The following is a 22249-nucleotide window of genomic DNA, read 5'->3' as shown; positions in this document are numbered from 1 at the left end:
ATTGGATCGCTGCATGTCTTTGAGAATAACTGCGACCGACTTCGACCAACTGAAGCGGAGTTTGGTAAGGCCCCCTATTTGATGGCGCCGTGTCTGGGGAGTGTGTCCCGTCAATATCATTATGGAGTTTATGCATCAGTTTACTTCAATATTCTTGATTAGACATGCTCTTCTCCTATCCTGTCTGCCCCTTGAGATGAATATACAGTGTTACCTCTACATATGAATTTAATTCGTTCCAGGACCTAGTTTGTAAGTCAAAATGGTCGTTTATCGAGCGGGATTGTCCCATAACTCACCTCACTGAGCAACAGACTCACCAACATCATCCGCTACAAGGTACAATTACAAATAGCAATTACACATAGCAAAACAAAAAAAAATTATACAATCAAATCGGAATTGGAATAATAATAATCTAACAAATCGGGTTCTAATATGGCGGTTGTGTTATACATGCTGCTCCTGTATGCATCGTGTGACTGACCCGAGAGTGAGAGAGGTGCTGAAGAGTTTTTACGTTCTCTTTCCATGTTCTGTTGTTGTTGGCGTCGGCAGCCGTGTTGTATTGCACATTCTCTGAAATCAGACAAAGCTGGGTAATTCTTGGCGATCTTAAAATAATAATAATAATAATAATATTAATAATCAGAGTCATCCTCGAGATCGCTGACATATTCCGGCCGGATTGTCGAGCCAGTTCACTGACGCGCACACCAAGCTCATATTGTTTTATCATTACCTAATTTCAATGGTACGCGCCACCTTTTTCCTTTATTCACCACCTGCACTAACCTTCTTGGGACCCACATTGATTTCTCTCACAAGAAAATCCGCTCTGCCTCCGTTTTGCGGGAAAACAATGAAATTGCGACGCTGTCATAAATCGTTGTGTAAAGTAAAATTTTACGTCAGATGTCGAAAGGATCGTTTGTCGATACGATCGTATGTCGAGGTACCACTGTACTTTGGGCTTCTCTTAACACTGCTCAGCTTCCACTTTAGGCCCTCTGCTTCACTAGTCATGCCAATTTGTGCAGTGAGACGACTTCACCTTCAGTTCAAGGTTTGGAATGAATTATGTGTGCATTTGTGTTGTGTGCCTGAATGAAGGATGTTTAAGGAGGTTTAATACATTACATTTTATATTGTGTTTGGAGCCACACAAGGAAAGTCCCAACCACAAATATTACCACACTATAATTAACAACAATTTTATCTGTGCCCCTTTCTCTTTTGACTATTTAGAGACAATGGCTATAGTGCAGCTCTTAATGGACAAATCTCTTTTTTTTTCTCGAGTTTTTCTCGACTCGAGTGAGGCATTAACTTGACAACCGGACAAGTGGCATAGGAATGGACCATTTCAAATCCAATCGAGGTCACTTTCGTATGTGGTTAAAATTCAATCTGGGCCACTTTTTTCCAGAATGTTGCTGCGGTCTGAACTGTCAAGTCTCCCAAATAGGAATTCATGAAGCAATTACGTCAGCAAAGAGCGAGAAACGCAGGGAGGGCGGCGGTGATGGAGCTGTGCATTATCATTAGCGCCTAGCTTGAACTCGGCTTTAAGGCAGGAGGCGGGCTTGACCAGTCATTAAAATAATAAAATGGAAAGCCTAAACTCGGTAGTACACCAGACACGTCTACGGCGCGACAACGTAGCCGCCGTGTCAACGCAGCCACCGTGTCAACGTCAATCAGCCAATGCATACCAGTCGCAGTGCGGCCACGTTTTAGATGCGTCCAAGAAGCGGCTCAACGTGACGAACGCAAACGAACGGTAGAGTTTATTATTTGACGCGAGACGCTACCCTCCTGTGTCAATACTACTAGGTAGGATCGGGCAGAGGTGGGATCGGGCAGACCAGAATTCACCAAGTAAAAATACGGTGGATCTAGTCAGTTTTCAACATAATGTACAATTGTAACCCTTACTTTTCGAGTCCATCAGATCTTTTGAGGCTGTGAGTGGATCGGGTCACAGTTTTCTTTTTATTGTTGATTTACTGCTGTCTTCTCTGCCATAATAATAACCAACACGGCAGGACAGTATCAACTCTGCTTTTAATCTCGGCGCGGTGAGCAGCAGTACCCCCGTGTTCAATACAAAACCCATCCTACCACAATAAAACAAGTAGGAACTAATATTCAAATAGGAACTTAAATTATACAACATAAAATATAGAATATAAATGAATACTACCTCACTTTTGTAAAACATAAATACATTAAAAAAAAAAATTAATAGCACATATAAATAAAATAAATTGAAATGAGCCAAAACACATGTAATAAAATAATAAGAGTAATAAACAAATCCTGCTTACACAATTACATTTATTAATTTCTGCCTGGCACTTTAGCTTGAAAGAAATCCATCAATAAAGCTTTTGAAAACCGTTTATAAGAAAAAAAAATAGTTGAGGCATTTCATTTGTAAAAATACATGTTCAATCTTTGTCATTGGGATTGCTTTTCTCTTTAGCACAGGACTTCTTTTTCATCTTTCTTTCAGAAGTAAAGCTGACCAATACGCGGGGCCTGAAATGCGAATAGTTGCTGTTTTATAATGTTTAAATACCCGCAACTCTCGCGCGATCTTGCAATCCTCGCGTGAATCGATCGAGCCGCTCGACAGACACGCTAAAATTGACCGCGAGCGTTACTGGTGCGTTGACGCGCCGGCATCGCTCACGCGCCGTAGACGTGCCCGGTGTCTTACCAGGGTAGGAATGCTCTGTTTTTTTTCTGTGCGCCAAATAAGCAATATTTCATTATTGCTTACATGGCCGAGAGTCGAGTGGGGCACTGACCGTATGTGTGTGCGTGAATGCGTTCTATCCATCCATATAAACTTTTAATACAAGACGAAATTTGTCTGTTATTTGTGCCTTCTTTTCGAAAATCATAATACGTGCATAATGATAACAAATCAAAGCCTGTCTTTTGTAACGAATTCTCCCAGTTAAACAAGACTGTAAGATGCATATTCAAGAAACATTTATATCTTTCACATTTGTGTGTCTGTTCTATCGGGCGGATAGTGGATTTGACATTTATTTTAATCTCTTCGAGTTAGCAGAAAAAAACACAAGTTTTCTCAATGTTTATATAGTCTCCATATTTTTATGAGCATTATAAATACATTTACACAACGATATAACGCTGGAAAAGTTTGTTAAATACATTTCTCGTATGAGAGCAAAGCGCCATATTCGTTTACATTCAGCGACGCCAACAGAGGTTTCTGTATAGCATCTTCAACAATCAATTTGAAGCCTTTGCAAACCCCACTCCTACCAGTGCATGTTTGCCTTTTTATTCTCACGTCTTTAGTTTGGTTTTAACTTCTTGCTGCTCCATAATGAAAACGAAATACCAGGATGCGGACTTGTGGAGGGCGCCGGGGCGGGAGGAGAAGATTAAAAAGAGGACGCGGCAAGTATTATAACAAGTATTCCTTAGTTTAACATCCATACATCGTTTTAGCATACATATATAAACTCTATATTTATTTTAAAAAAGTAAGCGAGCGGGAATCCGGCCCGGCCCGGCCTGACCCAACATGAACGTAAATAATTGATATTTTGGCCCCGACCAATTCGGGTTAGGTCGGGTTCGGGCTTAAGATCTAACTTCTATTCTGTCTCACTTCAGAAAAGAATGATTCACCGATTGCCATGCTTTGTGCTAAAATGGGATCAGGGACATTTCAGGGTCCATTCAAATTAGAAGTGGCCCCACTGACCCCACCCTTAAAACCGCCACTGGGATCAAATATGACATGACTAATACTGTAGGTACCGAGTATTATCATAGGCATAGAAGCGTGATTACCTTTCAATATTGCCGACATTTTTATTTTTACTGTAGTGTTTGTTTTTCCTGTAGCAACAGATGTCATCATTGACAGACAATGAATCTATTATATGCTTTTTTTAAGGTGCGAGTTGACCAGAGAAAGTGTTTTGTATGTGAATGAGTTAAAATTTAAATGGGTGTACCTTAGTAAAACAGGTACAGTATACTATTCACAAATTCTAATTGTTCATAATTCCCATTATAGTTTCATCCGTACTTTCGTTGTCTTGCCATTGTAATTGGAAAATTCCCATTGACGCTGTTAGTGTTTGCCGAGACTCAAATATTTGCATTAATCTTCTCTGAGCTTTTTTCCTGTCTGTACTGCCATTTGTTTACGCATTACTGTCTGTGTGAATGATCTCATATGTGTTTGCCATTGGCTCAGGAGGGTGTTTGTTTCCTATAGTGTTTTTACTCTTTGTGAGTAAGGGTAGACAGGATGTGCAGTGCCTGTCAGCACACTTCAGGAGATGAAAGACCAACGGTGGTGTGCAAGAGGCTGAGTGCCATTCAAGTAACAAGTTGTCTGCGCAAAAACCTCTCAAGAATTTATTTTGGTTCCCCCCAGCATTCCGAATGCACCTTGAGCTTGTTGGCTGCAGGCTCCGTTAAAAAAGACCCAGCAAAACAAAAGGAATATTTTGTGCATGACAAATCTGTGTTCCTGGCATTGGATTGCTGTCATGAATATGACTCCACCACTGACAGAACTGAGAGGTGAAAAATGAGTAATGTATTTATTTTTATTGGAACTACAGCTTTATGGTTTGGACAAAGGCAACAGCATACAAGGAATGCTGCTATGTCGTTGAACAGGTATAGCTATTTGAGATGGGAAATCACTGGTGCCACATTCTTTACTATTTTTAACATACAACACGTTGTTTCTTGGAAGTACAGCCTACACATATTGGCAATGCAATGATAAGATAGCTTTATTGCTGAAAAAACACATTCATTAAATCATTATCATTTTACATAAAACTCCATAAATGGGCCGGACAAAAGTATTGACACCCTCAGCCTAATACTTGGTAGCACGACCTTTAGACAAAATACAGTGGGGATAACAAGTATTTGATACACTGCCAATGGGAAAACCCATTGGCAGTGTATCAAATACTTGTTCTCCCCATTGTAACTGCGAACAACCGCTTGCGGTATCCATCACTGAGTTTCTTACAAAGCTCTGCTGGAATTTTAGACCATTCTTCTTTGGCCAACTGCTCCAGGTCTCAGAGACTTGAAGGGTGCCTCCTCCAAACTGCCATTTTCAAATCTCTCCACATGTGTTCTATGGGATTCAGGTCTGGACTCATTGCTGGCCACTTTAGAAGTCTCCAGTGCTTTCTCTCAAACCATTTTCTAGTGCTTTTTGAAGTGTGTTTTGGGTCATTGTCCTGCTGGAAGACCCATGATCTCTGAAGGAGACCCAGCTTTCTCACAGTGGGCCCTACATTATGCTGCAAAAATTGTTGGTAGTCTTCAGACTTCATAATGTCATGCACAAGGTCAAGCAGTCCAGCACTAGAGGTAGCAAAGCAACCCCAAAACATCCGGGAACCTCCGCCATGTTTGACTGTGGGAACCGTGTTCTTTTCTTTGAAGGCCTCATTTTTTTCCTGTAAACTCTATGTCGATGCCATTTCCCAAAAAGCTCTATTTTTGTCTCACATGATCAGAGAACATTCTTACAAAAGGTTTTTGGCTTTCTCAGGTATGTTTTTGCAAACTCCAGCCTGGCTTTTTTATGTCTCTGGGTCAGAAGTGGGGTCTTCCTGGGTATCCTACCGTAGAGTCCCTTTTCATTCAGTCGCAGATGGATAGTACGGGTTGACACTGTTGTACCCTTGGACTGCAGGACAGCTTGAACTTGTTTGGATGTCAGTCGAGGTTCTTTATCCCCCATCTGCACAATCTTTCGTTGAAATCTCTCGTTAATTTTTCTTTTCCGCCCACATCAAGGCAGGTTGGTCACAGAGCCATGGGCTTTCCACTTATTGATGACACTGCTCACGGAAGGCACAGGGACATTCAGGTCTTTGTAGATGGACTTGTAGCCTTGAGATTGCCCATGCTTCCTTTCAATTTTGCTTCTCAAGTCCTCAGACAGTTCTTTGGTCTTTTTTTTGTCTATGCTCAATGTGGTACACACAAGGACACAGAACGCGATGGAGCTGCTGAAACAATCCACATCTCACGGTTACTTCCTCGTTGTCTACATGCTGTGGAAATGGACGTAAGACAGGGAAAATGCAGTTGTCATCTTCCATTCAAAATACAATTAATTTTAATGTAAATCTGAGTTTATTAGTATGACAGGTACACGCGGGTCCGTCATTTGTGGAGCCTTGCCTACAATTACCTGCATTTGACATGTTAGCTTAGTGGTCAGAGCAAACGCCACTCGTCCCCGACGCGTAGTGCGCGCGGGTTCGAGTCCTGGTTAGAACGTATCGCAACACAGGACCGAAATTTTCGGTTTTACTATTAAAGTTATTTTTTTTTTGCAGGTGAAATGTTGCATTTGTACTTTGTATATGACTAACCTGCCATATACAAACAGTTGCCACCTCCTCAATGCTGAAGCATTACTGGCCCAAGCATGAGAATGAAGTTTCTGATAATCCCAAAATAAACACAGGTATAGAGCCATTCCTTTACTTTCCCACAGTCACTTTTTTGGTAATTTATTAGAAATCTGTAATTAAGCTATAATTTATTTTTTGTCCACTTCAATTTCTTTCTGGTGGGTTATGGTAGCACTTAGATGACGAAGTGGGGAGTCAAGAAGGCAATGCAACTGTAGATGAAATTGCAAAAGTGCAACGATGCATGGCTGAGCCGAACATGAACCGAAGCCCAACTGAGCCAATGGACATCTTATCCAAACCTCTTTCAACTGGAAATTCTTGTGCATGCTGGCATCATTGGTTCCATGCGAGTGTGTTGTCCACAGCAGGCTTGCTTGATTTTAAAAAGGTAACCAACTAAATTTTAAACATTAAAAAGAAAAACTATGTTTTTGAATAAAATTTTATCAGAACAAAAAGTCCACAGGCATTCCTCATTCACCCATTCATTATTACTTACATTTTCACATTATAATATATGTTCACATAATTTAAAGATATGGAATAATGCAATATGAATGCAAAGACTTAAATTATTTGATTTTACATGCTATGTCATCAATTCAGTGTCAGTCTGTCAAGTGGGTTGCCTGTAGGGATTTTTTATGTCCAGCAGGTGTCAGTATTCAATGACACAGTATCCACACTGTGTCAACACAGTGTGTCACTGTGTCGACACGCTTCATGAGGTCTCACGGACCCATCACTAATATATATATATATATATATATATATATATATATATATATATATATATATATATATATATATATATATATATATATATATATATATATATATATATGTATGTATATATATATGTATATATGTATGTATATATGTATATATATGTATATGTATATGTATATATATATATATAGCGGCACGGTGGCTGAGTGGTTAGCACGTCTGCCTCACAGTTCTGAGATCAAGGGTTCAATCCCGGCCTTCGGCCTTCCTGTGTGAGTTTGCATGTTCTCCCCGTGCCTGCGGCATGAAAAATGAATGAATGAATATATATATATATATATATATATATATATATATATATATATATATATATATGCACAGTACTGTGTATATATATATATATGAACAAGTATTTGATACACTGCCAATGGGTTTTCCCCACTGTATATATATGGAAACCATGAGGAAGCAAATACCTACAGAGGGTGAGGCAGGTCCTCAAGAGTCAGCTGAATGGCAAGAATAAGATCCAGGCCATTAACAGCTATGCCCTACCAGTAATCAGATACCCTGCTGGCATCGTATCCTGGCCACTGGAAGAGATGCAGGTTGCCAACATCAAGACAAGGAAGCTCCTTACAATGCACGGAGGGTTTCACCCCAACTCCAACATCCTGAGGCTCTACACAAAGCGGAAAGAGGGAGGCCGAGGACTAGTGAGCATCAGTGCCACCATCTAGGAGGTAGCTACATCCCTCCAAGAGTACATCATGAAAATGGCACCCAGTGATGACCTACTCGGTGAATGCCTCAGGCAACAGAAGTCCAATAAGGAGGAGGACCATGAGGAGCTATCATGGAAGGACAAGCCCCTGCATGGTGTGTACCACCGACAAATTGAGGAGGTAGCTGACATGGGAAAAACATACCAGTGGCTGGAAAAGGCCGGACTGAAAGACAACACGGAGGCACTGATCATGGCAGCACAAGAACAGGCCCTTAAAACGAGCAATAGAGGCCGGGGTCTATCACACCAGAGAGGACCCCAGGTGCAGGCTATGCAAAGAGGTCCCTGAGACAGTCCAGCACATCACAGCAGGGTGTAAGATGCTAGCAGGCAAGGCATACATGGAACGTCATAACCAGGTATCAGGCATAGTGTACAGGAACATCTGTGCCGAGTACGGACTGGAGACCCCGGAGTCAAGGTGGGCGACATCTCCGAAGGTGGTCGAGAACAACCGAACCAAGATCCTGTGGGACTTCCAGATCCAGACAGACAAACTGGTGATGGCCAACCAGCCTGACATAGTGGTGGTGGATAAACATCAGAAGACAGCAGTAGTGATAGATGTAGCAATCCCGAGCGATAGCAACATCAGGAAAAAAGAACACGAAAAGCTGGAGAAATATCAAGGGTTGAAGGAAGAGTTGGAGAAAATGTGGAGAGTGAAGGCAAGAGTGGTGCCAGTTGTGATCGGGACACTAGGGGCAGTAACCTCCAAGCTGGGTGCATGGCTCCAACAGAAACCAGGAACAACGTCCGACGTCTCCATTCAGAAGAGCGCAATCCTAGGGACAGCTAAGATCCTGCGCAGGACCCTCAAGCTCCCAGGCCTCTGGTAGAGGACCCAAGCCTGAAAGGAGAGACCATACCGCCCGGGTGGGCGAGACAACGATTTATATATACAGTGGGGAGAACAAGTATTTGATACACTGCCAATGGGTTTTCCCATTGGCAGTGTATCAAATACTTGCTCTCCCCACTGTATATATGTATGTGTATACTGTATATATATATATATATATATATATATATATATATATGTGTGTGTGTGTGTGTGTGTATTAGGGCTGTCAAAATTATCGCGTTAACGGGCGTTAATGAATTTTTAAAAATTAATCACGTTAAAATATTTGACGCAATTAACGCATGCACTGAATGACCAGCTCGCACATTGCCTCAAAGAGATTACAATGAGGCCGTTTATGGACATTAAGAGTGAAGAGAATGCCACCGGCCGCTTGGGGGCAGCGCCGTTCCATACTAATGTTATTTCTTCTAAACGTGGGAGAATTAGTAGTTGTGAGATGTTTATGCTGTATGCACAATGAAATGCAAATTGCTATTTGTGCTCCACACATATTTCGGTAAGTTTTCTTTCTTTTAGTGGCAATTATGTGTCTCTTGTTGTATTTTGGGTGAGATATGTACAGAGATATATATTTTATAAAGGCGAGTGGACACAGGCGTTCTTTGGACCGCGCCGTTTATTGGCATAAGCTTCTCCTTCACAACGAACATAAGTATCATTTAGTGAAAGCACAACAAAAATAATATTCCTATCTGTCTCAAAAAAATAATTTTTTCAAAAAGAAAAGCACTTCAGTCTATAGTAATGAGGCCCTATTCTCACAGTTAAACAACATTGCAAAATGAACTGGCATTACTTATCAAAATAGCTATGCAAAATACACGTAAAACTTACTCAGACTTTGGTCACTCTATTCTTATTATTGTTATTTTTATTTTTATTCTTATTCTTATTATTATATTAACTCTACTTTTGATTGAAAATTTTACACAATTTATTTAAACGAAAACATGAAGAGGGGTTTTAATATAAAATTACTATAACTTGTAACTATAACATTTGTCTTTTAAGAACTACAAGTCTTTCTGACCGTGGATCACTTTAACAGAAAGAATGTTAATAATGCCATTTGTGGATTTATTGTTACAATAAACAAATACAGTACTTATGTACAGTATGTTGTATGTATATATCCGCCTTGTGTCTTATCTTTCCATTCCAACAATAATTTACAGAAAAATATGGCATATTGTATAGATGGTTTGAATTGCGATTAATTGCGATTAATTACGATTAATTAATTTTTAAGCTGTAATTAACTCGATTAAAAATTGTAATCGTTTGACACCCCTAATATATATATATATATATATATATATACATACTAGTACAGTGTATCACAAAGTGAGTACACCCCTCGCATTTCTGCAGATATTTAAGTACATCTTTTCATGGGACAACACTGACAAAATGACACTTTGACGCAATAAAAGTCTGTGCAGCTTATATAATACAGTTACTTTATTTTCGCCTGAGAATAACTCAAAATATAGCCATTAATATCCAAACCCCTGGCAACAAAAGAGAGTACACCCCTATGAAAAAACGTACATCCCTAAACGTCCAAATTGAGTACTGCTTGTCATTTTCCCTCCAAAATGTCATGTGACTCGTTACAGGAGTGCTGTCAGCATTGCTGCAGAGATTGAAGAGGTGGGGTGTCAGCCTGTTAGTGCTCAGACCATACGCCACACTCTACATCAAATTGGTGTGCATGGCTGTCACCCCAGGAGGAAGCCTCTTCTGAAAACGGCACACAAGAAAGCCCGCCCGTCTCATCAGACCATAGGACATGGTTCCAGTAATCCATGTGCTTTGTTGACATGTCTTCAGCAAACTGTATGCGGGCTTTCTTGTGTACCGTATTCAGATGAGTTTTTAAGCCCCTAAGACTAATGGTAGAATACGTTGCATAAGACTTCAAGAAGGCAAGCACCTTCTACTTCTGAAGAAAATAAAAATGTTTTCTCTCATGTAGGCGGCATTTCATGAAATACATGGTAGGAACCCCAAGCAAACGCGTAGTCATTTATCACGATAAACGAGGTCAAACTGTCCATGAAATAAAAATGAAACCAAAACAATGTACCTTAATACAGCTCTGCTTATCTCTTCACTTTGATGTGGCTCTTTGTCTAATTAGATACCAAGTCAGAGCCAAAGAAATTTGGTGTGGGCTGTTAATATGTAAATTGGATGAATTATAATTTTGATGGCAACCAGTTCAGGATGTATCCTACCTCTTAGCCAGAGTCAGATTGGATACAGGCTCCAGCAACCCCGTGACCCTTAGAGGATAGCGGAAAATGAATGAATGATAAAATAGGATGAAATTTTATTCAAGTGTAGGTTTAAATTGCCAATAGCTTGAGGACAAACACAGTTTTAGAAGTAAGTTGATTAAAGATTTACTGGCATTTTCCCCAACCACTGATAGAATGGCAGCATACTTGGGCTTGGTTTTAGCCACGCCCCAAATATCCAGACAACTGAAAGGACTTTTAACTGGGCTATGAAACTTAAAACTTAAGCCATGCAAGCTAGGAAGCTACTGCAGCGGAGCTCTACGCAGAGTAGTTAAACAGGCAAAGCTAGTTTTGTGCATGAATTTTGATGTGCAGACAACACCAGCCAGCGTTAACGTGATTGGTAGGTAGAGTCCAAAACAAGTCACTGTATTAACCAGCCGATGCAATAGCCACTCACTTGTTCCTTTACTAGAAAACTCCAAGTGGAACGAATACACAACATGCCCTCATATTTTAGACATGGACAGCTGCTGGTAACCAAATACATCCAAGATGTAAAAGTTGGCATCTCTGGATGCATCCAGTATTTTCGGTTTTTGGATGTAGCTCTTGCACTTCTAGTCAAGGGTGAAAGATTTTTTTTTTTGTGTGTGTGATGTTGATGGTGGTGGGGTGAAAACCCACTAAAAAAGCCGAAATGTAAAGAGAACTGCTTTGGCGCAGTTATTCCTATAACACACAATAAAACACAACAGGTTTTGCACATGCATTAGGCTACGGCATGTAACAAGGCATACACGAGAAACTGATTTTCATTCAAAATTAAATTTTGTCAAGGATGTGCAAAATAGCAGTTAAAAAAAAACACCAGTAACCCCAACCTCCATTTCCTAATACATAACTTCAGAACAAAGGATGTATAATAAAATTATAAACATTAAATTAAAATGAAAAATGAAAATTAAAACGTGAACATTGACTTATTTTTTTTAATAATAACAATATAAGCAACATACATTAACAAAAATAAGTATAAATGACTCTTACATTATGCACATTAAAGTGCCTGTGACACCATTTAAAAAAAAATCTTAAATAGCATTATTGTGTGACTTAAAATCATATTTTGAGAAGTTTTGACTATATACAACAATTTGGCAAAGCGTGAATGATGAGAAATGAGTCTTCCGATCTGCTGTTTCGCTATTCCTGTCATTATAGCACTCTGGCACCACCATCTGGGTGATGACGTCGGCAGGGAAACAATTTCAGTTGATTTAGAATTCAGCCCAATGGAGGAGGAAGATTCAGAACGAGGTAAATACGACAGAGAGCAGCAAAATGTCATCATTGTTTTTATCTCTCCACTCCAATATTTTCACAGGGTATTCTTTTTATTTAAGTATTTTTTCTCAATGCCAAATAAATTGTATGGTCATGACAAATAACAGTCTTGTGCTAAATGGAATATGAAATATTAAAAATGCATTTATTCATTATGACAGGGCAAAATTACTGCATAGTTGTCAAAACTGACGACTTCTTAAACCTCCCGAACGGTATTTTATGCCACCGGACTTAGTCGGCTCTTGTCATTTCCCTTGGACTTTGAGAGAAGGGAAGAGTGCAAGAAAAAAAAGAGTGTGAGAGCTATGCTACATGCTAACCCGAACCGAGCCGCTCTTCGAAGTCTCTTCCTCGCCTTCGAAAACGAAAAATCACACAGAAGTACCCCGACTCATGTCACACACGGCAGTGTGGGTGATCTTCACCGATCGGCCAGTCCCCAGCGGCGAGCAAGTTTCGGCTCGTCGTTGAAGGCCCAAAATGCCGCATCCACAGTGGACAAACCGGCCGACATCGGCGCGTGTGGCTGCCCGAGCCCATGCCAAGGGTAGTGCTCTCTGGAAGTCTTTACACCAGGGGTCCTCAAACTTTTTCCTGTGAGGGCCAAATAACCCTTCCCTTCTCTGATGAGGGGCCGGGGTCAGTTTGTAACAGAAAAAGTGTGACGATTGCAGGAGTGCCTAAATGTAAAAATGTATTGTTTTTCAGAAAGCCACAATCAAATAACCCTTTCTGGATTCTTCACGGAACAAAAGTAAATAATATAATATAATATAATATGCTATAATATAATATGCTATAATATAATATGCTATAATATGCTATAATATGCTATAATATGCTATAATATAATATAATATAATATAATATAATATAATATAATATAATATAATATAATATAATATAATATAATATAATATAATATAATATAATATAATATAATATAATCAGGGGTGCACATAATTTTTTTGCCCAGGTTCTCAGAGGAGGACCTGGAGATGTGACTTGGTCCTCATTGAGCTTGAGAGCCGACCGCCTGATGCGATAAATTTATGATAAGCTTTACTTAGAGCCAGTAAACTTTAATTAATTATATTAACAATTAATGCCTGATTAACATCAACTGGCACAACAAAATTGCCATTACTTTGAAGTGAAATGTAAAGAAATAAACATAAACGCACCAATTCAAAATAAAGGGCATTATGCGGCTCCCACATTAACTCCAAGCCTTTTTAAAAGTGGGATGTCCTCCTCATAAGACCTCATTGAATGTGCATGTTTAGCTTTGTAAAATGCGAGCAAAAACACGTTTGTCAGTGCATGGCGCTGTTTTCATTAGCTTTATTCCGCCACTTGTCAATAGGGCGAGTACGGTGCTGTCTGACATTGATAGTTTGCTTAATTGCCACATGCTCTCTGTTTTTTCGTGCTTTTCAAAGTTTGGATGGCTGAAATTCTTTGACCCTACGTAAAATGCGCTGCTCTTATCGGCGACATTGGGATTCTCACGGCACATTTTGTACCGCATTTCCGTGCGAGCATCATTTACTTCGAGCCACGGTACCTCCTGCAGCCACTTTTCAGCAAAAGTCCTTTTTTCGGTAGCTCCGGTGACGTCTCTGTCGTCTGTCTGTCTTTTGACGGGGGTGGGGAAACACGGAAGTAATTACTCAGTGTGGCCTGCCTCTTCGACATTTTGAGAAGTTATTTTCTCTTGTCCGCCGCAAATACAGTGATCAGCCATCGGTACGCAAAAGCGTATGGAACCCGTTGAGGGCCAGCGCGTTTGTCTGCGTCCAGTCCGCATGCGTGCATGCGGACCACTTATGTGCACCCCTGATTATATTATATTATATTCACTTCTCAAAATGTCAAAGAGGCAGGCCCCACTGAGTAATTATTTCCGTGTTCCCCTGCTCCCGTCAAAAGACAGACAGACAGATGACAGAGATGTCACTGGAACTACCGGGAAAAAAAGGACTTTTGCTGAAAAGTGGCTGCAGGAGGTACCATGGCTAGAAGCAAATGTTGCTCGCACGGAAATGTGGTGCAACATTTGCCGGGAGAATCCCAATGTCGTTAATAAGAGCAGCGCATTTTATGTAGGGTCAAAGAATTTTAGCCATCCAAACTTTGAATAGCACGAAAAAAAACCAGCATGTGGCAATTAAGCAAACTATCGATGTCACACAGGACCCCACTCGCCCTATGGACAAGTGGCGGAAAAAAGTTATTGAAGAACAGCGCCATGCACTGACAAACGTGTTTTTGCTCGCATTTCACAAAGCTAAACATGCACGTTCAATGAGCTCTTATGAGGAGGACATCCCACTTTTACAAAGGGTTAGTTAATGTGGGACCCGCATATGAATGCCCTTTATTTTGAATTAGTGCTTTTATGTTTATTTCTTTACATTTCACTTCAAAGTAATGGCACTTTTTTTGTGCCAGTTGATGTTAATCAAGCGTTAATTGTTTATATAATTAATTAAAGGTAATTGGCTCTAAGTAAAGCTTGTCATAATTTTATCGCATTAGGCGGGTCGGCTCTCAAGCTCAATGAGGACCAATTCACATCTCCAGGTCCTCCTCTGAGAACCTGGGCAAAAAAAATATGTGCACCCCTGAATATAATATAATATAATATAATAATAACACTATTAATTAAATAGATAATAACAAAATAACCCTCTCTGGGTTCTTCACAGGGGGGCCTTTTTTGTTCAGGGGGCCGGACCAAATGTGGCTGTGGGCCGTGTCCGACCTGCGGGCCGTAGTTTGGGGACCCCTGCGTTACACAATCGAGACGAAAGTGCGTGGCTGCCCGAACACGGACGCTCATCAGCCGGTGACTATGGTGTGCAGTCGTCGACCGAGGGAGGCGGCCCCTCCTGCCTTTTCGGTGGTCTGGGAGCATAGCCACCCGCAAAATGCAAGCCACCTCCTTATTAAAATGTGTGCCATGATCCCAGTAATTGACATAATATAAAACATGTACATAGCCTACTCACTTCCTTGTCCGTCCAATGGTCCCACGGTTTTCTGACTTGTTTTGCCCATTCTTTGCGATTAACAGGATGTTTTTGAAACCCAGAAAGGCTCCCACGCCTCTCCCTAGTGCAGCATCAAAAGCCTGCAGCACATTGGGCTGGCATTTCGTGAAAAATAAACGAATTAATCCGCAATATCAGCTGAATCCGCAGTCCTTCTGCATAATATGATAATGGCTGTATTGTGAAAATGATCAGTCCGCTGGCGTCACATTCACCTTCTTCCTCAACCCAGACTCTGGCCAGAAGTCACTCATTTTCATGTCGCAGGTTAAAAAAAAACTGAATATATATAAATCGCTTCCACACACATCCAAGCGGTCCATTTCATTCAAGAGAATAAAATACCGCTCGAAATATGAAATAAACATGCTTTTTGCTGTCATAGGCACTTGAAACGGATTATATTTTAAAGATAACACAAACATCATCTTTTTTTTTAATTATAAGGAAATATATACGTAGCCTAACATAAATAAACAAAAATGAGTCCAAACATGGACATTAACATGGAAGATGTCCGGAACCTCTCCATCGGCGCAAATAAAATTCAAAATAATGAATAAAATAAGCCTCTTCACTGCTCTCCTTTCTCTTAAAGAACAGATACATTTTCTGTTTCATTATTCTTTTTTATCTCATTAATTCAACAAGTTTTTCGTCACCTCTCGGGGTTTTTTGTTGTTGTTGTTGTTTCAGAAAATGTGCATTTGAACTATCCATGCTCATCACATGTCAGTCTGTCATCCAGTTAAATGGACAACTGAGTCCAGGGTGGTTTGCTACGAGCATGCGCACATCGATTCGACTCGTAAGACTCAGGTACACTGAGACTGAGCCGCTGGGCAGAATGTGGAATAAATAAATACTAAATATTGATGGAAATGGGTGATGCTACACAAGCACTTCATCAGGTTTGTTGGTAACTATTGTGTATGTAAACTGACATTAGTAGATTGTTTTCTTCTTGGAGATGTGTGTTTTACAGCCTGGCAGTTTTTTTTTAACATGGGGTTTTGACAGTTGCTGTCATATTTCTGGGATGAATGCACCCTTCCTGCCCCGAATCTTTTACCGGAACGGCGTACCAGACCGTTTCACCCCTGCTTATAGTCAAATACATTTCATATATAATGAAACATTTCAGATAGTGCGTATCAGTGTCATGGCCTCAGTCCCTGCTGCAGCATTGCCTAATTGCCTTCAATTATCCCCACCTGTCCTCAATTCACCTACTCACAGCCCAGCCAATAGCACTGCTGCATTCAGCAGTCAACCTGTGTATTTAAAGCCCAGATTTTCACTTCCACTCTGTCAGACCGTCTGCGAAGCCTGCCTGTTACCTGCCTGCCTAGCTCTCTGAATCTGACTCTCGTTGCCGAATCTGAACCTGCCCGACTGCTGCCTTCTCTCCTGCCCTGGTAACTCAACCTGCCTTTTGCTTTTGGAAACCTGTCTTCTGCCTAGCCCTTGTCTGTACTGCTGCCATCATTACACCTGCCCTGCTGGTCCTGTCAATAAATTGTTGAAAACGTGACGCATTTGTGGTCCTCCTCTGTCGGGTCCGTGACAGTACGGTCTGACCAGTAAGGACCCAGCGCACAACACTCCCAGCATGGACGATAGCAAAGCAACAACCCCGACCGCCATGCAGCGTCTGGAAATCGCAGAAGGCGAGATGAATCGGATGGCGGGGGAAATTTCATCATTAATTCAGCTTGGTCATCAGAGGCAACAACAGCTTCACCAGCAACATGAACTGCTAGCCCAGGTCATACAGCAGCTCACCAACCTAGCCACACCTCCTATTCCATCTCCTGATTCTTCCGCCACGCCAGCCCCACCCGTACCTGCTCCTTCTGCGCCATTTCTTCAGAACCCCATAGCCCCCGAACCGCGGATTGGAAACCAAGAACGCTTTGATGGTGATCAAACCCAGGTGCGGGCTTTCCTGACCAGCTGCCGGCTCCAATTTTCCCTCCAACCCAGGACCTTCGCCACTGAGGGGGCCAAAGTGGCCTATGCCATCACACACCTGACGGGCCGCGCTCGGCTTTGGGGAACTGCGGAATTTGACCGGCAAACCCCAGCCTGCACTTCCTTTGATGCTCTTGCTGAAGAGATGTTAAAGGTATTCGACATGGGCGCATCAACGTCGGAGGCGAGTGGGGGCCTGATGTCCATCCGTCAGGGGAACCGGACCGTGGCAGACTACTCCATCGACTTTCGCACCCTTGCAAGGCGTAGTTCATGGAACATGGCCGCTCTGGTGGACGCCTTCTATAACAGCCTGGCAGACTATGTTAAGGACGGACTCGTTTCGCACGACCAGCCAAAGACGCTAGACGAGGCCATCGACCTTGCTGTTCGGGTGGACCATCGAATTCAGACCCGCCGACAAGAGCAAAGAAGCTCCACCCTGTCATCTGTCTGCACTCCGAGAGAGTCTGCCGCCCGGTCACGCTCTTCCGCCACTCCCCACAGCCAGATCGACCCACCAGAGCCCATGGAGGTCGGCCGTGCCTCCCTATCTGCCACCGAGCGCCAGCGTCGCCTCTCGTCCAACCTCTGCCTGTATTGTGGAGGCAATGGTCATCGTGTTGCCACCTGCCCAGCAAAAGCCAGAGCTCATCGGACATAGGAGGCATCCGATTGAGCTCGATGACCACCCAAGCCTCCACCCACCGTAAGCCTCTCTTCCAAGTACGTCTTCTACTGCCTGAAACCACCCACACCTTGGCTGTGCTCGTGGACTCCGGCGCTGAAGCTAACATCATGGACAGTGATCTGGCTCGCCAGTTGGGGTTGGAGTGTCAACGCTTGCCCTATCCTATCCCAGTCCGGGCTCTGGACGGTCACCCCTTAGGCACAGTCACCAACATCACCAACCCAGTCGCTATGATCCTGTCAGGAAACCACCATGAGTTGATTCGTTTTCACCTGCTCCGTTCACCAGGCCAGCCCCTTATTCTGGGTTACCCATGGCTCCGCCAGCATAACCCTCACCTAGACTGGACGACCGGAACAATCAAAGAGTGGGGAGAAGACTGCCACCGGACCTGTCTGCGCTCTGCCGTATTGCACCCCAGTTCTGGTCCCCCCGGTTCTGCCCTTGACCTCTCTAATGTGCCAAAATGCTACCATGGACTCTGGGAGGTGTTCAACAAAGCCAAGGCCACTTCTCTACCCCCTCACCGTCCTTATGACTGTGCGATCGACCTCCTTCCGGGGACTGCCCCACCCAAGGGCAGTCTTTACTCTCTGTCCGCCCCTGAAAGAAGAGCCATGGAGGATTACATTACTAACTCTCTGGCGGCAGGAATAATTCGTCCATCATCATCTCCTGCCGGTGCCGGGTTCTTCTTTGTAGGGAAGAAAGATGGTTCGCTCCGTCCCTGCATCGACTATAGGGGCCTAAATGACATCACCATTAAAAACCGCTATCCTCTTCCTCTGCTCACCTCTGCCTTCGAGTTGCTCCAGGGGGCCACTATCTTCACCAAACTGGACCTCAGAAATGCTTACCACCTGGTGCGGATAAGAGAGGGAGATGAACGGAAGACTGCCTTTAACACCCCAACAGGCCACTATGAGTACCTTGTCATGCCGTTCGGACTCACCAACGCTCCGGCAGTGTTCCAGGCTCTGGTTAATGATGTCTTGCGGGATATGCTGAACAAGTTTGTCTTCGTTTACCTTGACGACATCCTGATCTTCTCCCGAACCCCATCTGAACACACCCGCCATGTCCAACTGGTCCTCAGTCGCCTCCTGGAGAATTCTCTGTATGTCAAGGCCGAAAAATGCGAATTCCATGCTAAATCCATGGCTTTCCTAGGTTACATTGTGGCCGAGGGAAGCATCCAAATGGACCCGGCCAAAGTCTCTGCGGTGACCTCATGGCCTGTGCCAGAAAACAGAAGGAAACTTCAGCAGTTCCTTGGCTTCGCAAACTTCTACCGCAACTTTATCCGCAATTACAGCAGCGTCGCCTCCCCTCTCACCGCTCTGACCCGCCCCAAACACCCATTTGTCTGGACTTCAGCAGCAAATGAAGCCTTTGGTATCCTCAAGTCACGCTTCTCTTCTGCCCCTATCCTCCAGATGCCGGACCCAGACCGGCAGTTCATTGTGGAAGTGGACGCCTCTGATGTGGGAGTCGGCGCTGTGCTCTCTCAAAGAGCAGCAGAGGATGGCAAACTCCACCCCTGCGCGTTCTTCTCTCGCAGACTGTCCCCATCTGAGGAGAACTATGACATAGGCAACCGTGAGCTGCTGGCTGTCAAGCTTGCTCTGGAGGAGTGGCGCCACTGGCTGGAGGGGTCAACGATTCCATTCTTGGTCTGGACCGATCACAAGAACCTCGAGTACATCCGCTCCGCCAAACGACTGAGCCCCAGACAGGCCCGCTGGGCTCTTTTCTTCACCCGGTTCAATTTCACATTGTCCTACCGTCCTGGATCACGCAACACCAAGCCTGATGCCCTCTCCCGTCAGTTTCAAAAAGACAACATACCCACCAACGAACCAGCTTCCATCCTTCCTGGCCCCTGCGTGGTCGCTGCCCTAACCTGGGATGTCGAACAGCGAGTTCTTGAGGCCCTTCACAACCAGCCAGGGCCCAGTGCATGTCCCGCAGACCGCCTCTTCGTCCCAGAGAACCTGAGATCAGAGGTCCTACAGTGGGGACACAACTCCCGTCTTGCTTGCCATCCTGGAACCACTCGCACCTGCAATCTTCTCTCCCAGCGTTTCTGGTGGCTGTCTCTGAGGAAAGATGTACGGGAATTTGTCCGCGCATGTCCAACCTGTAACCAAAGCAAATCATCCAACCAGCCCCCTGCCGGCCTACTCCAGCCCCTGCCTGTACCCTCTCGGCCTTGGTCCCATGTGTCATTGGATTTTGTTACGGGCCTGCCTCCATCTGGCGGCATGACGGTCATCCTCACCATCGTTGACCGTTTCAGATGGCACACTTCGTCCCTCTTCCTAAACTACCATCAGCCAAGGAGACCGCCCAGGTCGTCTTAGACAATGCCTTCCGGATACATGGGCTACCCAGGGATGTTGTCTCAGACCGGGGCCCACAATTCACATCCACCTTCTGGAAGGAATTCTGTTCTCTGCTAGGGGCCACAGTCAGCCTTTCCTCAGGCTTCCATCCCCAGTCCAATGGCCAGTCAGAGCGAGTTAACCAGGAGCTCGAGAAGTCACTCCGGTGCATGGCATCGTCCAACCCCCGGTCCTGGGCAAAGCAACTGACATGGGTGGAATATGCTCATAACACTCTTACCAGCTCTGCCATAGGCATGTCCCCATTCAAGTGTGTGTATGGCTATCAACCACCGCTGTTCGCCAGCCAGGAGGCGGCGATCACCTGTCCTTCAGCCCTCGCCCAGTCGGAGGAGTTTTGACCCTCCGCCGGCTCCCCTTCCGCCCGCCCTTGGTGGTGGTTCCCTTTGGGGGACTTCTGGGGCCGTCCCTTGAGGGGGGGGGTTCTGTCATGGCCTCAGTCCCTGCTGCTGCATTGCCTAATTGCCTTCATTTATCCCCACCTGTCCTCAATTCACCTACTCACAGCCCAGCAAATAGCACTGCTGCATTCAGCAGTCAACCTGTGTATTTAAAGCCCAGATTTTCACTTCCACTCTGTCAGACCGTCTGCGAAGCCTGCCTGTTACCTACCTGCCTAGCTCTCTGAATCTGACTCTCGTTGCCGAATCTGAACCTGCCCGACTGCTGCCTTCTCTCCTGCCCTGGTAACTGAACCTGCCTTTTGCTTTTGGAAACCTGTCTTCTGCCTAGCCCTTGTCTGTACTGCTGCCATCATTACACCTGCCCTGCTGGTCCTGTCAATAAATTGTTGAAAACGTGACGCATTTGTGGTCCTCCTCTGTTGGGTCCGTGACAATCAGGTCTAGTAATGAATAGATAAGTGTTTCACACCCTTTATTGAAAGGAAGCATAGATTTTACAGCACCAAAAACTCGCAACAAACCATAAAAAAAAATAAAAAAAAACCTGTCAAATTATCATGATCTTGTCTTAATTTACTCACAGATGTCGAAGTGAGAAGTTTGGGCCTGTTTACTTGAACGCAAAGCTAATATATGAATACATGAAGCTATGAAGCTATTGTATTGCATGAATGGTAACAGATTTATTGTATTTTCTTACCATCTGATGAAAGATCAATTATATTTGTTCTGTTTTTTAGTTTTTCATCATATATCACTGTCATAAGGGAATAGATATTTCAATGTGATTTATCAAATGAATAAATAATAATTGGATTAATGATAGTAATTGTAATTATTACAAAAGTAATGTTGCAACATAACATTGTGTTCCACTGTGATGCACTATAAACAGACTGAAAAAAGAACTTCAAACATAACGATAAATCATTTGCACAGTATGATATCATTATATTAAATATATAAAAAATATTGAGTTTTGCATTTATTTATTTTTAGCTGTTTGTGAAATTTGTGCTAATGTGCTATATTCTGTGTATCTCTTAGGTGTCTGAACTCTGTCAGAAACTAGTGATGCCCACTGCCCTGCCTGTGGCTGGAAAAGTGAAGCGTGGATAATCTCTGCTGGTGAAATGCACGCATCGCACTCAATGAATGGAGCCGAAGGACTCTCAAATATCCAAACATTTTTGTTTGTTGCACGTTTCCACTGTTTGCATACCTGTCAACCCGTTGGCAATCTTACAAATAGTGATGTATGCCCTTACAAAATGGTGA

This window comes from Corythoichthys intestinalis, chromosome 8, assembly GCF_030265065.1.
Source record: "Corythoichthys intestinalis isolate RoL2023-P3 chromosome 8, ASM3026506v1, whole genome shotgun sequence".
NCBI lineage: Eukaryota > Metazoa > Chordata > Actinopteri > Syngnathiformes > Syngnathidae > Corythoichthys > Corythoichthys intestinalis.
This window is presented reverse-complemented; position numbering follows the sequence as displayed.